The sequence below is a fragment of the Pseudophryne corroboree genome, chromosome 2 (genome assembly GCF_028390025.1).
Source record: "Pseudophryne corroboree isolate aPseCor3 chromosome 2, aPseCor3.hap2, whole genome shotgun sequence".
In the NCBI taxonomy this organism is placed as follows: domain Eukaryota; kingdom Metazoa; phylum Chordata; class Amphibia; order Anura; family Myobatrachidae; genus Pseudophryne; species Pseudophryne corroboree.
Genome location: NC_086445.1, coordinates 818,376,454 through 818,395,061, shown reverse-complemented (window position 1 = coordinate 818,395,061; position 18,608 = coordinate 818,376,454).

The following is an 18,608-nucleotide window of genomic DNA, read 5'->3' as shown; positions in this document are numbered from 1 at the left end:
AGCCGTCCTGGCTACATACATTTTTAAGGCCCTAACTACATCAAGGGACTTGGAATCCTCCAAGTCCCCCGTAGCCACAGGCACCACAATAGGTTGGTTCATATGAAACGACGAAACCACTTTAGGCAGAAATTGAGGACGAGTCCTCAACTCTGCTCGATCCACATGGAAAATCAGATAGGGGCTCTTGTGAGACAAAGCCGCAAATTCGGACACCCGCCTCGCAGATGCCAAGGCCAACAACATGACCACTTTCCAAGTGAGAAATTTTAATTCAACTGTTTAAAGAGGTTCAAACCAGTGCGATTTAAGGAACTGTAACACCACGTTAAGGTCCCACGGTGCCACTGGGGGCACAAAAGGAGGTTGGATGTGCAGCACTCCCTTAACAAAAGTCTGGACTTCTGGGAGAGAAGCCAATTCCTTCTGAAAGAATATAGATAAGCCCGAAATCTGCACCTTAATGGAGCCTAACTTTAGGCCCATATCCACTCCTGTCTGTAGAAAATGGAGAAAACGACCCAGCTGAAAATCTTCCGTAGGAGCATTCTTGGCTTCGCACCAAGCTACATATTTCCTCCAGATACGGTGATAGTGCTTCGCCGTTACCTCCTTCCTAGCTTTGATTAGAGATGGGATGACTTCCCCCGGAATACCTTTCCTGGCTAGGATTTGGCGTTCAACCGCCGTGCCGTCAAACGTAACCGCTGTAAGTCTTGGAACACACAGGGCCCCTGTTGCAACAGGTCCTCCCTGGGAGGAAGAGGCCACTGATCTTCTGTGATCATTTCCTGAAGATCTGAATACCAGGCCCCTCGAGGCCAATCTGGAACAATGAGTATTGTCGGCACTCTTGTTCGTCTTATGATTCTCAATATTTTTGAGATAAGTGGAAGTGGAGGGAACACATAGACCGACTGAAACACCCACGGTGTCACCAGGGCGTCCACCGCCACTGCCTGAGGGTCCCTCGACCTGGAACAATACATCCGATGCTTTCTGTTGAGGCGTGACGCCATCATGGCTATTTGAGGAAGTCCCCAACGACTTGTTACCTCTGCAAAGACCTCTTGATGAAGTCCCCACTCTCCTGGATGGAGATCATGCCTGCTGAAGAAGTCTGCCTCCCAGTTGTCTACTCCCGGAATAAAGACCGCTGACAGAGCGCTTACATGATTTTCCGCCCAGCGAAGAATCCTGGTGGCTTCTGCCGTTGCTGCTCTGCTCCTTGTCCCTCCCTGGCGGTTTACATGCGCCACGGCTGTGACGTTGTCTGACTGGATCAGAACGGGTAGGTTTCAAAGAAGATTTTCCACCTGTCGCAGGCTGTTGTATATGGCCCTTAATTCCAGCACATTAATGTGTAGACAAGCCTCTTGGCTTGACCATATTCCCTGAAATTTTTTTCCTTGTGTGACTGCTCCCCATCCTCGGAGGCTCGCGTCCGTGGTCACAAGAACCCAATCTTGAATGCCGAACCTGCGACCCTCTAGAAGGTGAGCACTCTGGAGCCACCACAGGAGGGAGACCCTGGCCCTGGGGGATAAGCTTATCCTCCGATGCATCTGTAGATGGGACCCTGACCACTTGTCCAGAAGGTCCACTGAAAAGTTCTCACATGGAACCTGCTGAATGGAATGGCCTCGTAGGCCGCCACCATCTTTCCGAATACTCGAGTGCATTGATGAACTGACACTCTTTTTGGCTTCAGCAGATCCTTGACCATGTTCTGGAGTTCCTGGGCTTTTTACATTGGGAGAAAAACCCTCTTTTTTTCCGTGTCCAGAATCATGCCCAAAAATGACAGCCGAGTTGTCGGAACCAACTGCGACTTTGGTAGATTTAGAATCCAGCCGTGTTGTCGTAGTACTCTCAGGGAGAGAGACACGCTTTTTAGTAACTGATCTCTTGATCTTGCCTTTATCAGGAGATCGTCCAAGTATGGGATAATTGTGACCCCCTGCTTGCGCAGGAGCACCATAATTTCCGCCATTACCTTGGTGAAAATTCTCGGGGCCGTGGAAAGCCCAAACGGCAACGTCTGAAACTGGTAATGACAATCCTGTACAGCGAATCTCAGGTACGCCTGATGAGGAGGATATATGGGGACATGAAGGTATGCATCCTTTATGTCTAGTGACACCATAAAATCCCCCCTTCCAGGCTGGAGATCACTGCCCGGAGAGATTCCATCTTGAATTTGAACCTCTTCAAATATAGGTTTAGGGATTTTAGATTCAGAATTGGTCTGACCAAGCCATCCGGCTTCGGGACCACAAATAGGGTTGAATAAAACCCTTTTCCCTGTTGCACTAGGGGAACCTTGATAATCACTTGCTGTTGACACAGCTTTTGTATGGCAGCTGAACTATTTCCCTCTCTGGGGGAGAAGTTGGCAAGGCTGATTTGAAAAATCGGTGTGGAGGCACATCTTCGAACTCCAGTTTGTAGCCCTGGGATACAATTTCGATTACCCAAGGATCCAAATCCGACTGAACCCAGACTTGGCTGAAGAGTCGAAGACGTGCCCCCACCGGTGCGGACTCCCGTAGCGGAGCCGCAGCGTCATGCAGTGGATTTGGTAGAGGCCGGGGAGGATTTTTGTTCCTGGGAACTAGCCGTAGCTGGTGTTCTTTTTCCTCTACCTCTACCTCTGGCTAGAAAGGAAGAGCCACGCCCCTTTCTGAACTTATGAGACCGAAAGGACTTCATCTGGTATTGAGGTGCTTTCTTCTGCTGTGGGGGAACGTAAGGCAAAAAAGGAGACTTACCCGCGGTAGCTGTGGAAACCAGGTCCGCGAGGCCCTCCCCAAATAAAACTTCACCTTTGTAAGGCAAAGCCTCCTTTTGTCTCTTTGAGTCAGCATCACCTGTCCATTGACGGGTCCACAGGAACCTTCTAGCAGAAACTGCCATGGCATTGGCTCTTGAACCCAAAAGCCCAATATCTCTCGCAGCCGCTCTCATATATAACGCTGCATCCTTGATGTGACCTAAGGTCAACAAAATACTATCTTTATCTAGGGTGTCAATGTCAGATGACAGGTTATCTGCCCAAGCTGCAATTGCGCTACCCACCCATGCCGTCGCTACTGCAGGTCTGAGCAGGGCTCCCGTAGTCACATAAATTGATTTTAAGGTAGTTTCCTGCCTGCGATCCGCAGGATCCTTTAGGGCTGCCGTGTCCGGGGACGGTAGTGCCACCTTTTTGGACAAGCGCGTCAAGGCCTTGTCCACCGTGGGCGAGGATTCCCACCGTAACCTGTCCTTTGGGGGGAAAGGATACGCCATAATAACCTGCAGTCTCTTGTCTGGAGTTTCCCAAGCCTTTTCAAACAAAGCGTTCAGCTCATGAGATGGGGGAAACGCTACCTCAGGTTTCTTTTCCTTAAACATGCAGACCTTCGTGTCAGGGACAGAGGGGTCCTCTGTGATATGCAAAACATCTTTTATTGCAATAATCATATATTGAATACTCTTGGCCACTCTTGGGTGCAACCTTGCATCATCATAGTCGACACTGGAGTCGGAATCCGTGTCGGTATCAGTGTCTGCTATCTGGGAAAAGGGATGTTTATGGGACCCTAAAGGGTCTTGTGACATAGTACAAGCCATGGATTGACTCCCTGCTTTGTCCTTGGACTCTGCTTTGTCCAATCTCTTATGTAATAAAGCCACATTAGCATTTAAAACATTCCACATGTCCAACCAATCAGGTGTCGGCTGTGCCGACGGAGACACCACCACCATCTGCTCTGCTTCCTCCCTAGATGAGCCTTCCACTTCAGACATGTCGACACACACGTACTGACACCCCCACACACACTGGGATATATGAATATGGGGACAGACCCACAATAAGGCCCTTTGGAGAGACAGAGAGAGAGTATGCCAGCACACACCCAGCGCCACTAGATACTGAAACAAAGTCCCAGCCTGTACAGCGCTTTATATATACACTTAGCACCAAATAAATTGCCCCCCCCCCTCATTTTTGCCCCCTGTTACTTGTTCAGCGGGGGAGAGTCCGGGAGCAGCTTCTCTGCAGCATGCTGGTTAGTGCTGGAGGATCAAGCTCCGCCCCCTCGACGGCGGGCTTCGGTCCCGCTATTTTTATTATACTGGCAGGGGATTTATTATATACTGCCTCCGCAGTATCTATATATACGTGTGCCAGTCTTATGTGAGGTAAAAATTGCTGCCCAGGGCGCCCCCCCTGCGCCCTGCACCCTTGCTGTGCCTGTGTGTGTTGTGGGAGCAATGGCGCGCAGCGCGACCGCTGCGCGGTACCTCATGAAGATCTTAAGTCTTCTGCCACCTATGAAGTCTTCTTGCTTCCTATACTTACCCAGCTTCAATCTTCCGGCTCTGTGAGGAGGACGGCGGCGCGGCTCTGGGACGAACAGCAAGGACGACACCTGTGTTCCGACCCTCTGGAGCTAATGGTGTCCAGTAGCCTAAGAAGCAGAGCCCATCAGTCCAGGAAAGTGGGTCTGCTTCTCTCCCCTCAGTCCCTCGAAGCAGGGAGCTTGTTGCCAGCAGTGCTCCCTGAAAATAAAAAACCTAACAAAAGTCTTTTCAGAGAAACTCAGTAGAGCTCCCCTGTAGTGCATCCAGTCTCCTCTGGGCAGAGGATCTAACTGAGGTCTGGAGGAGGGGCATAGAGGGAGGAGCCAGTTCACACCCTTCTAAAGTCTTAGAGTGCCCATGTCTCCTGCGGAGCCCATCTATACCCCATGGTCCTTACGGAGTCCCCAGCATCCTCTAGGACAGTGGTGGCCAAGCAGTCGATCGCAATCGACTGGTCAATCGCGGACATGCGACCAGTCGATCGCGATCATCTGCCTGTCCACACACAGCCGCCCGTTCAGACAAACCCATACGCGCTGTAGCAGGGGGAGCCGGGGAGCCAAGGCAGCAGCGGCGACGAGGTGCAGCAGAGAGCCGGGGAGCCGAGGAAGCAGCGACGGGTGCGGGAGAACCAGGGACCGAGGCAGCGGCGATGTTCAGAGAGCCGGAGGGCAGAGGCAGCGGCGAGGTGTGCAGGAGAGCCGGGGAGCAGAGGCAGCGGCGGTGAGCAGGTAAGCCGGGGAGCAGATGCAGCGGCAGTGTGCGGGGGAGCCGGGTAACTGTCACCCCCATGTACATGTATGCCGCGGCTGCAACGAAAGGGTGGTTAACCCTTGTGCTGCCGCGGGTGTGCGCAGTGCGGTGCTGCGGCTGACAGCGATGAGTAGTTTGTCATTAATTATAATTATTATATAAGTAGATGTATATAATAATAATAATAATAATAATAATACTAACACACTCCCATCTGTAGCCGTGATGTGTGGCAGACACTCCCCCTCTGCCTCCGACACTCCCCCTCCACCTCCGTAAACGGCTAAATTGGCAGGCCTGGGCCATGATTGGAAGTCAGGGCTGGTAGTTTCTATTGGCCACTGTCCCGGTCATGTGGTACAGCACCAGCCTATTGGATTTTGATCTCACATGTCTCCGTAGTGTCCATGCGTCAGCTTTCCTTACTGCCCGCCATTTGCTGTTAACACTGGCGTACGGATAGAGATCATTATCTCTATCCCTACGCCAGTTGTAAGGAACACAGCTGACCATACTAACAATCCTAGCTATTACCGAAGCATTAAGTATCTAGCAGTTCGCTTTCAAGATTTTACAGCTCAGGCAGTCAGTTGAGACCAATTTATGGATTAACCATTTATTTGAAATATTGATGTTACCCAGGCAGCTTGGAATTATTACTGGATATTAATAACAGCATTACCGGTTCTATTGTTTGTTTTTGTTTCTGTTTATCTTTATTCATGTATTTCCCAACTTGTATATCCAACTTCTATGTGTTTTACCTTATTATTAATAAATACTAAATTTTAATCTATATTTTTTTTTTATATTTTCACAATTACATAAGAGTGCACCCACAAAAGAGTCTTCTTTTCTCCTTTGTTTTGTATGTTGTATAATGATATTAGGTGGCTTAGCCGGGGTCAGTTCTTAGAACGATTCCAGTCTTTGCTGCCTGACATTACTGAATTCTTGGAATCACTTGGAGAAAGTCCATCTCAGCTGCATGATTCATCATGATTGCTACAGTTGGCTTTTATAACAGATTTAACCAGTCACTGCAATGCATTCAACCTTGAACTTCAGGGCAAGGATAAAAATATTATCCAATTAATTAGTTCAATAAATGCTTTTAAATCAAAATTGCAGTTTTTAAAGTCACAGCTTGCAAAGGGAATGTTGAGGAACTTCCCTAGTTTTGAGAAAGTGATAGAAGAGAATCCTGAAGGCAGCAGCACATATAATACATTCTGTGCTGAGATTCAAAATCTTTGGGAAGAACTAGAGAGGCGATTTCAGGACATTAAGCAGCTTGAGCCTATCCTAGCCTTCATGTCATTTCCATTTGCTGATGTTGACATTGATGAAATTTCTGGTAATATCTCCTCTATGTTCAATATGAATATATCAAGTGTAGAGGAAGAAACATTAAAGCTGCAATCTGATATCCCTTTGAAAGCAAGAGCTTCTGATATTAATTTCTGGAAACTACTAAGTGAAGAACTGTACCCATGCTTGACATCATTAGCTCTTCACTTGACAGCATTTTTTGGGTCAACTTATCTTTGTGAATCTTTTCACAAATGAAGATAATTAAATCAAGATACAGAAGCCGTATGACTGATGAACATTTAAAACACTGCCTTCATATGTGCCTAACTAACTTGGAACCGTATTTTAGCAAGTTAACACAAGACATGCAGCCTCATGCGTCGTCAACTTCACACTGTCAATGACTTTAGTTTATGTGGAAAACACCCGTTAATTAGGCTAACATTGATGTTTAGTTCGTTTCAAGTGTTCGTTGCCTCACAGTTCCCTAAAAACGAATGCATTATGATGATTTTGTACTATGGTAGATCACAAAAGATTTTTGAAATTTGGAGTAGATCGCCATAGCCGAAAGCCTGGCCACCCCTGCTTTAGGACGTGAGAGAAAAAGGCGGTATGGTCATGCATGTTGGGGTTCCAAAGTGTTAGCCAGCCCCCAACACATGATTTCCCTTGCTTAAAACACTGTTAATTGTATATAGTAAATTTGGGCAATAATTACTTTAATGAATGTTTAATGGGGGTGATTCCGAGTTGTTTGCTCGCTAGCAGATTTTAGCAGCATTGCACACACTAGGCCGCCGCCCTCTGGGAGTGTATCTGAGCTTAGCAGATTAGCGAATGAAAGATTCGCAGAATTCCGAATAGAAAATTCTTAGCAGCTTCTGAGTAGCTCCAGACCTACTCACAGATTGCGATCAGCTCAGGCCGTTTCGTTCCTGGTTTGACGTCACACACACGCCCAGCGTTCGGCCAGCCACTCCCCCGTTTCTCCAGACACTCCCGCGTTTTTCCCTGACACGCCTGCGTTTTTCCGCACACTCCCAGAAAACGGCCAGTTTCAGCCCAGAAACACCCACTTCCTGTCAATCACACTCCGATCACTTCAATGATGAAAATTCTTAGTTCGGACGTGAGTAAATCTACTAAGTTTTGTGCTAAAATACTTAGCGCATGCGCACTGCGTACCATGCGCATGCGCATTTTTGCCTTAATCGCTCCGTTGCGGAAATCGGCAACGAGCAAACAACTCGGAATGACCCCCAATAAGTAGTAATGACTTACAACAACGGTAAGGAAATGTGAACAATTTTGAGAATGACACAAATATTAATTTTCACAAAGTCTGCTGCCTCAGTTTTTATAATGGCAATTTGCACATACCCCAGAATGTCATGAAGAGTCATCAGATAGATTGCAATTAATTGCAAAGTCCCTCTTTGCCATGAACTAAGAGGCTGTTTCAGAGATGGCCGTAAATAGCTGCATGTGCAGCCAGATCTGCGTCCATCTCCTCTCAGCATGTGTGAGGCTGCCTCCTGATGCATCCGCAATTAGATTATGGAGGCATCAGAACTAAGGTTGACAACTGGTTGCGCCAGTTGGCCGTAATTTTTTTTTTGGGAACAGCTGCATGTGATGTCACGCAGCCGGCCAGAAAACAGTCCCAGACCACCCCCACGCCACATCGCCGCCCTGCAAACGCCCGCTGTTGACCACATTGCGGTCGGATCCATTAGGGTTGCAACTGCAATGTGTGTGGCCGCGCATGCGTACTGCAGCCAGTGTGCGTGCACATAACAGATGGACTCTGCAGCTGCATGTGGACATGTGATCTAAGAATCAGCCCCTTAATCCCAAAAACAACATTTTGCTTACATCCTAGAGGATACTGGGGTCCACATTAGTACCATGGGGTATAGACGGGTCCACTAGGAGCCTTGGGCACTTTAAGAAATCAATAGTGTGCATTGGCTCCTCCCTCTATGCCCCTCCTACCAGACTCGGTTTAGATGTGCCGGAGGAGCCGGACACGCTTAGGGAAGCTCCTGAAGAGTTTTCTGCATTTATTTTCTGATTGTTGTTTTCAGGCAGGTCTGATTGGCACCAGACTGCCTGCTTCGTGGGATGGCTGTGACCCATGCTACAAGTGGAAAAGGGGTATGAGTGTGGCAACCCAGCTAAGTTTTAATTGGTTACAGGGGCGCTGTGTGGCTGGCTCCAATTTCTGTGTCTTCCTGAGGGCTCTGTGTGGGTTAAACTGTGTTTTCACCGTCTGTCTGTGGGTGTGTGTGTGTCCCTTCACGTTACCATGTCCAGGGACTGTGTTTCCTGCACAGCTGAGTGTTTTTCCTCCTCCGGAGATTCACTACCCTGTACTCAGGATAGTGCACATTCTCAGTCTAGTGGGGCAGAACCTCTATGGTTAGCTTCCTTTAAAGGGACAATATCTAATATTTCTACTAAATTATCCCATAATGAGAAAGATACGCAGATTTTAAGACAGTCTATGGATGACCTGATTAATAGAGATTCAGTTCCCATACCAGCGTCTAAAACCCCCGCCATTTGCCCACAAAAGCGTACTCTGGCCCAGCTCATGCAGGATGATACTGATGATGATACATCAGATCCAGAGGAGGGTGAAGTGGATGTGAGTAGGTGGGATGCGTTCCTTTCACAAGGAATGCGGGCCCTGATAGAGGCTATCAGAAATGTCCTGCACATTCCTGACAAGACGGTGGAAGTAGAAGAGGAATCTTATTTTAGTGTAAAAAAATAAATCCTCAGCTACTTTTCCTGCATCAAAGGAATTGAATGCCCTGTTTGAAGAAACTTGGGCTAACCCTGACTAAAAATTTCAGATCCCTAAAAGATTAATTACATCTTTTCCCTTTCCTCTGGGAGATAGAAAGAAATGGGGAAAACCCGCCGATTGTGGATGCATCGGTATCTAGGTTGTCACGTAAGATAGTCTTACCTGTTCCTGGGGCAGCATCCTTAAAGGATACAGCTGAACGCAAGATTGAGAACACTCTCGAATCGTTATACACTGCTGCTGGGGTGGCCCAGAGACCAGCTATTGCTTGTGCATGGATCACTAAAGCCATTGCAAAGTGGTCAGGTAACCTAATTAACGGATTGGATACCTTACCCAGGGGGGAGATAGTTTTACTCCTGCAGCATATTCAAGTTTGCTCAACGCACGCACCACTACTATGGCAGTGTCAGCATGCAGGGGCTTGTGGCTACGCCAGTGAACTGCGGATTCCAAGAAAGGAGTGGAAAACCTACAATTCACAGGTGAGGCCCTTTTTGGAGATGAACTGGATAAGTGGATATCCAAGGCTATGGCGGATAAGTCTACGTACGTACGTACGTACGTACGTACGTACGTACGTACGTACGTACGTTCGTACCTTCCTTCTGCAGCGCCCCCAGCTAGGAAAACCTACTCTGCTCCAACGATGCAGTCCTTTCAGACAGCAAAATTCAAAGGCAAATCCAAATCCAAAGGTTCTTCTACAGCCTTCAAAGATAATAGAGGTAAACCCAGAAAACCAGCATCTGCAGGTTCTCAGGAACAGACCTCTGCATCTGCTTCCTCAAAGCCTTCAGCATGACGGTGGTCCGTACTGCCTGGAAGACAGGCAGGTGGGAGCTCGGTTACGTTATTTCAGTCACGTTTGGACAACATCTTGTCAGGATCCCTGTGTCACAGACCTTATCACCCAGAGATACAGACAGGAACTCCCACCTCACAGATTCTTCAATTCAGGCTTACCAGCTTCTCCAAAAGCAAGTATGACTTTACAGGCAGCAATTCAGAAACTGGTACAAACTCAGGTCAATGTCCCAGTTCCACGTCAACTACAAAACAAGGGTTATTACTCCAACCTGTTTGTGGTACCGAAACCGGACAGCTCAGTAAGGCCCATTCTAAACCTCAAATCACTGAACCCGTATTTAAAGGTTTTCAAGTTCAAGGTGGAGTCTCTGAGAGTGGTGATCTCAGGTCTGGAGGAGGGGGAATTCCAGGTGTCTCTGGACATCAAGGATGCGTACCTTCATATTCCGATTTGGCCGCCTCGTCAGGCTTATCTAAGGTTTGCCCTACAGGACTATCACTACCAGTTTCAGGCCCTGCCATTTGGCCTCTCCACGGCAACGAGGGTATTCACCAAGGTAATGACAGAGATTATGTTTCTCCTTCGCAAGCAGGGAGTGAACATAAAACCGTACCTGGATGACCTGCAGATAGAAGCACCTTCCAGGGAGAGGTTGTGGGACAGCATTGCCCCCTCAACCCAACTACTTCAGGATCACGGATGGATTCTGAACTTACCAAAATCCCACCTGGAACCAACACGGAGGATTCCGTTTCTGGGGATGATACTGGACACGGAGGAACAGAAGGTATTCCTTCCATTGGAAAAAGCATTGGTAATCGGTGTGGGGTGTCCTAAAACCAGCCCGGATATCGGTGCATCTATGCATTTACCTTCTGGGGAAGATGGTCGCCTCTTACGAGGCTCTGCAGTACGTAAAGTTTCATGCGAGGCCCTTCCAGCTGGATCTGCTGGACAAATGGTCCGGATCGCATCTTCACATGCACCAGAGGATATGTCTGTCACCAAAAGCCAGGATTTCTCTTCTGTGGTGGCTTCAGACTTGTCACCTGACCGAGGGTTGAAGGTTCGGGATTCAAAATTGGGTTCTGCTAACCACAGACGCAAGCTTCAGAGGTTGGGGAGCAGTCACCCAGGCGGAACAGTTCCAAGTAAAATGGTCAAGTCAGGAAACCATTCTTCCGATCAACATTCTGGAACTAAGGGCCGTATACACCGCCCTGCTGCTTGCATCGCATCTTCTTCAAAGTCACGCCATTCAGGTTCAGTCGAACAATGTGACGGCAGTAACGTACATAAACCGACAGGGTGGAGTGAAGAGCAGAGCAGCAATGTCAGAGGTAACAAGAATTCTCTGGGCAGAAAGACACGTCGGCAATCTTAATTCCGGGAGTAGACAACTGGGAAGCGGACTTCCTCAGCAGACACGACCTCCTCCCGGGAGAGTGTGGCCTTCACCAGCAGGTGTTCGAGTCCTTAACACATTGGTGGGGAATTCCACAGATAGATATGATGGCCTCTCGTCTCAACAAGAAGCTAAAGTGCTATTGTTCTAGGTCGAGGGACACGCAAGCAGTGGCAGTGGGAGCTCTGGTGACTCCATGGGTCTACCAAATGGTTTACGTGTTTCCACCTCTTCCACTGATCCCAAGAATTCTCAAAAGAATAAAAAGGGAAAAGGTTCAAGCAATTCTCATTGCTCCGGATTGGCCAAGAAGAGCCTGGTATGCGGATCTACTGGAGATGCTCCTGGAGGACCTGTGGCCTCTACCTCTTCGAGAGGATCTTCTACAACAGGGGCCATTCGTCTATCAAGGCTTACCACAGCTACGTTTGACGGCATGGAAGTTGAGTGTCAAATTTTAGCCCGGAAAGGCATTCCGAACAAGGTTATTTCAACCCTGATCCAAGCCAGAAAAGGGGTAACGTCTAGACATTACCACCGTATTTGGAAAAAATATGTCTTGTGGTGTGAAAACAGGAAATTTCCTGCAGTGGAATTTCAACTGGGACATTTTCTCCTTTTTCTACAGTCGGGTGTGGATGTGGGCCTACGTTAGGGCTCTTTGAAGGTCCATATTTCGTCCTTATCCATTTTCTTCCAGAAACAATTAGCTTCTCTCCCTGAGGTTCAGACATTTTTGAAGGGAGTTCTACATATCCAACCGCCCTTTGTGCCTCCCACGGCACCTTGGGATCTTAACGTGGAGTTGCAGTTCCTACCATCTGAATGGTTTGAGCCTTTACAGGACGTTGACGTAAAGTTTCTTACGTGGAAGGCCGTCACACTGTTGGCCTTGGCTTCTGCAAGGCGTGCATAGGAGCTGGGGGCGTTGTCTCACAAAAGCCCCTATTTGATTTTTCATGAAGATAGAGCTGAACTCAGAACTCGTCAACAATTTCTCCCTAAGGTGGTTTCTGCGTTTCATATCAACTAACCTATTGTGGTTGCGGTGCTTACTGACACCTCTGCTACCTCAAAGTCTTTGGATGTTGTGAGGGCTTTGAAGATCTACGTGAAGCGGACAGCTCATCACAGGAAATCTGACTCGCTGTTTGTTCTCTATGATCCCAAGAAAATCGTGTGTCCTGCTTCAAAGCAGTCTATTGCTCACTGGATTAGGCTTACTATCCAACATGCTTATTTATTGGCAGGATTGCCGGTTCCTAAATCTGTTTATGCCCACTCTACTCGGTCGGTGGGCTCTTCCTGGGCGGCTTCCCGGGGTGTCCCGGCTCTACAACTCTACCGAGCAGCTACTTGGTCGGGTTCTAACACGCTTGCTAAGTTCTACAAGTTCGATACTTTGGCCTCTGAGGACCTTCAGTTTGGTCAATCAGTTCTGCAGGAACCTCAGCACTCTCCCACCCAGTTTGGGAGCTTTGGTACATCCCCATGGTACTAATGTGGACCCCAGTATCCTCTAGGATGTAAGAGAAAATAGGATTTTAATTACCTACAGGTAAATCCTTTTCTTGTTGTCCGTAGAGGATACTGGGCACCCGCCCAGTGCTTCATTTTTCCTGCACTGTTACTTTGTTAAGTAATGTTGTTGGTTCAGCTGTTGCTGTTCCTGTTCAAGTTGGTTAGTATGGCTTTCCTTTTGTTTGTGTGTACTGGTTCGAATCTCACCACTGTTCTGTTACATCCTTCCTCATGATATGTCTGTCTCCTCAGGCACAGTTTCTAGACTGAGTCTGGTAGGAGGGGCATAGAGGGAGGAGCCAGTGCACACTATTGATTTCTTAAACTGCCCAAGGCTCCTAGTGGACCCATTTATACCCCATCATGGTACTAATGTGGACCCCAGTATCCTCTACGGACTACGAGAAAAGGATTTACCGGTAGGTAATTAAAATCACATTTTCCACTGCATTTCCGCCCTGCCAGAAAAGGAACCGCTAACATCCTGTCAGTGATTCTCTCGTTAACACAGGTGAGGGAGTTGATGAGGACAAGGCTGGAGATCACTCTGTCATGCTGATTGAGTTAGAATAATAGACTGGAAGCTTTAAAAGGAGGGTGGTGCATTGTTCCCTCTGTTAACCATGGTTACCTTCAAGGAAATGTGCAGTCATCAATGCTTTGCACAAAAAGTTCTTCACAGGCAAGGATATTGCTGCTAGTAAGATTGCACCTAAATTAACCATTTATCGGATCATCAAGAACTTCAAAGAGAGAAGTTCAATAGTTGTGAAGAAGACTTCAGGGTACCCAAGAATGTCCAGCAAGTGCCAGGACAGTCTCCTAAAGTTGATCCAGCTGCAGTATCCGGGCACCACCAGTTTAGAGCTTGCTCAGGAATGGCAGCAGGCAGGTGTGAGTACATCTGCACACACAGTGAGTCGAAGACTGTTGGAGGATGGCCTGCTCCAGACCTACTCACAGATTGCGATCAGCTCAGGCCGTTTCGTTTCTGGTTTGACGTCACACACACGCCCAGCGTTCGGCCAGCCACTCCCCCGTTTCTCCAGACACTCCCGCGTTTTTCCCTGACACGCCTGCGTTTTTCCGCACACTCCCAGAAAACGGCCAGTTTCCGCCCAGAAACACCCACTTCCTGTCAATCACACTCCGATCACTTCAACGATGAAAATTCTTAGTTCGGACGTGAGTAAATCTACTAAGTTTTGTGCTAAAATACTTAGCGCATGCGCAGTACGCATGCGCGGCCACACACATTTCACAAAGTCTGCTGCCTCAGTTTTTATAATGGCAATTTGCACATACCCCAGAATGTCATGAAGAGTCATCAGATAGATTGCAATTAATTGCAAAGTCCCTCTTTGCCATGAACTAAGAGGCTGTTTCAGAGATGGCCGTAAATAGCTGCATGTGCAGCCAGATCTGCGTCCATCTCCTCTCAGCATGTGTGAGGCTGCCTCCTGATGCGTCCGCAATTAGATTGCGGTGGCATCAGAACTAAGGTTGACAACTGGTTGCGCTGTCGGGCAGTTGGCCGTAATTTTTTTTTTGGGAACAGCTGCGTGTGATGTCACGCAGCCGGCCAGAAAACAGTCCCAGACCACCCCCACGCCACATCGCCGCCCTGCAAATGCCCGCTGCTGACCACATTGCGGTCGGATCCATTAGGGTTGCAACTGCAATGTGTGTGGCCGCGCATGCGTACTGCAGCCAGTGTGCGTGCACATAACAGATGGACGCGGCTGCTGCATGTGGACATGTGATCTAAGAATCAGCCCCTTAATCCCAAAAACAACATTTCGCTTACATCCTAGTGGATACTGGGGTCCACATTAGTACCATGGGGTATAGACGGGTCCACTAGGAGCCTTGGGCACTTTAAGAAATCAATAGTGTGCACTGGCTCCTCCCTCTATGCCCCTCCTACCAGACTCGGTTTAGATGTGCCGGAGGAGCCGGACACGCTTAGGGAAGCTCCTGAAGAGTTTTCTGCATTTATTTTCTGATTGTTGTTTTCAGGCAGGTCTGATTGGAACCAGACTGCCTGCTTCGTGGGACGGCTGTGACCCATGCTACAAGTGGAAAAGAGGTATGAGTGTGGCAACCCAGCTAAGTTTTAATTGGTTACAGGGTCGCTGTGTAGCTGGCTCCAATTTCTGTGTCTTCCTGAGGGCTCTGTGTGGGTTAAACTGTGTTTTCATCATCTGTCTGTGGGTGTGTGTGTGTGTGTCCCTTCACGTTACCATGTCCAGGGACTGTGTTTCCTGCACAGCTGAGTGTTTTTCCTCCTCCGGAGATTCACTACCCTGTACTCAGGATAGTGCACATTCTCAGTCTAGTGGGGCAGAACCTCTATGGTTAGCTTCCTTTAAAGGGACAATATCTAATATTCTACTAAATTATCCCATAATGAGAAAGATACGCAGATTTTAAGACAGTCTATGGATGACCTGATTAATAGAGATTCAGTTCCCATACCAGCATCTCAAACCCCCGCCATTTGCCCACAAAAGCGTACTTTGGCCCAGCTCATGCAGGATGATACTGATGACGATACATCAGATCCAGAGGAGGGTGAAGTGGATGTGAGTAAGTGGGATGCGTTCCTTTCACAAGGAATGCGGGCCCTGATAGAGGCTATCAGAAATGTCCTGCACATTCCTGACAAGACGGTGGAAGTAGAAGAGGAATCTTATTTTAGTGTAAAAAATAAATCCACTGCTACTTTTCCTGCATCAAAGGAATTGAATGCCCTGTTTGAAGAAACTTGGGCTAACCCTGACTAAAAATGTCAGATCCCTAAAAGATTAATTACCTCTTTTCCCTTTCCTCTGGGAGATAGAAAGAAATGGGGAAAACCCGCCGATTGTGGATGCATCGGTATCTAGGTTGTCACGTAAGATAGTCTTACCTGTTCCTGGGGCAGCATCCTTAAAGGATACAGCTGAACGCAAGATTGAGAACACTCTCGAATCGTTATACACTGCTGCTGGGGTGGCCCAGAGACCAGCTATTGCTTGTGCATGGATCACTAAAGCCATTGCAAAGTGGTCAGGTAACCTAATTAACGGATTGGATACCTTACCCAGGGGGGAGATAGTTTTACTCCTGCAGCATATTCAAGTTTGCTCAACGCACGCACCACTACTATGGCAGTGTCAGCATGCAGGGGCTTGTGGCTACGCCTGTGAACTGCGGATTCCAAGAAAGGAGTGGAAAACCTACAATTCACAGGTGAGGCCCTTTTTGGAGATGAACTGGATAAGTGGATATCCAAGGCTATGGCGGGTAAGTCTACGTACGTACGTACGTACGTACGTACGTACGTACGTACCTTCCTTCTGCAGCGCCCCCAGCTAGGAAAACCTACTCTGCTCCAACTCTGCAGTCCTTTCAGACAGCAAAATTCAAAGGCAAATCCAAATCCAAAGGTTCTTCTACAGCCTTCAAAGGTAATAGAGGTAAACCCAGAAAACCAGCATCTGCAGGTTCTCAGGAACAGACCTCTGCATCTGCTTCCTCAAAGCCTTCAGCATGACGGTGGTCCGTACTGCCTGGAAGACAGGCAGGTGGGAGCTCGGTTACGTTATTTCAGTCACGTTTGGACAACATCTTGTCAGGATCCCTGTGTCGCAGACCTTATCACCCAGAGATACAGACAGGAACTCCCACCTCACAGATTCTTCAATTCAGGCTTACCAGCTTCTCCGAAAGCAAGTATGACCTTACAGGCAGCAATTCAGAAACTGGTACAAACTCAGGTCAATGTCCCAGTTCCACGTCAGCTACAAAACAAGGGTTATTACTCCAACCCGTTTGTGGTACCGAAACCGGACAGCTCAGTAAGGCCCATTCTAAACCTCAAATCACTGAACCCGTATTTAAAGGTTTTCAAGTTCAAGGTGGAGTCTCTGAGAGTGGTGATCTCAGGTCTGGAGGAGGGGGAATTCCTGGTGTCTCTGGACATCAAGGATGCGTACCTTCATATTCCGATTTGGCCGCCTCGTCAGGCTTATCTAAGGTTTGCCCTACAGGATTGTCACTACCAGTTTCAGGCCCGGCCATTTGGCCTCTCCACGGCAACGAGGGTATTCACCAAGGTAATGACAGAGATTATGTTTCTCCTTCGCAAGCAGGGAGTGAACATAAAACCGTACCTGGATGACCTGCAGATAGAAGCACCTTCCAGGGAGAGGTTGTGGGACAGCATTGCCCCCTCAACCCAACTACTTCAGGATCACGGATGGATTCTGAACTTACCAAAATCCCACCTGGAACCAACACGGAGGATTCCATTTCTGGGGATGATACTGGACACGGAGGAACAGAAGGTATTCCTTCCATTGGAAAAAGCATTGGTAATCGGTGTGGGGTGTCCTAAAACCAGCCCGGATATCGGTGCATCTATGCATTTGCCTTCTGGGGAAGATGGTCGCCTCTTACGAGGCTCTGCAGTACGTAAAGTTTCATGCGAGGCGCTTCCAGCTGGATCTGCTGGACAAATGGTCCGGATCGCATCTTCACATGCACCAGAGGATACGTCTGTCACCAAAAGCCAGGATTTCTCTTCTGTGGTGGCTTCAGACTTGTCACCTGACCGAGGGTCGAAGGTTCGGGATTCAAAATTGGGTTCTGCTAACCACAGACGCAAGCTTCAGAGGTTGGGGAGCAGTCACCCAGGGGGAACAGTTCCAAGGAAAATGGTCAAGTCAGGAAACCATTCTTCCGATCAACATTCTGGAACTAAGGGCCGTATACACCGCCCTGCTGCTTGCATCGCATCTTCTTCAAAGTCACGCCATTCAGGTTCAGTCGAACAATGTGACGGCAGTAACGTACATAAACCGACAGGGTGGAGTGAAGAGCAGAGCAGCAAAGTCAGAGGTAACAAGAATTCTCTGGGCAGAAAGACACGTTGGCAATCTTAATTCCGGGAGTAGACAACTGGGAAGCGGACTTCCTCAGCATACACGACCTCCTCCCGGGAGAGTGTGGCCTTCACCAGCAGGTGTTCGAGTCCTTAACACGTTGGTGGGGAATTCCACAGATAGATATGATGGCCTCTCATCTCAACAAGAAGCTAAAGTGGTATTGTTCTAGGTCGAGGGACACGCAAGCAGTGGCAGCTCTGGTGACTCCATGGGTCTACCAAATGGTTTACGTGTTTCCACCTCTTCCACTGAACCCAAGAATTCTCAAAAGAATAAAAAGGGAAAAGGTTCAAGCAATTCTCATTGCTCCGGATTGGCCAAGAAGAGCCTGGTATGCGGATCTACTGGAGATGCTCCTGGAGGACCTGTGGCCTCTACCTCTTCGAGAGGATCTTCTACAACAGGGGCCATTCGTCTATCAAGGCTTACCACAGCTACGTTTGACGGCATGGAAGTTGAGTGTCAAATTTTAGCCTGGAAAGGCATTCCGAACAAGGTTATTTCAACCCTGATCCAAGCCAGAAAAGGGGTAACGTCTAGACATTACCACCGTATTTGGAAAAAATATGTCTTGTGGTGTGAAAACAGGAAATTTCCTGCAGTGGAATTTCAACTGGGACATTTTCTCCTTTTTTTTCAGTCGGGTGTGGATGTGGGCCTACGTTAGGGCTCTTTGAAGGTCCATATTTCGTCCTTATCCATTTT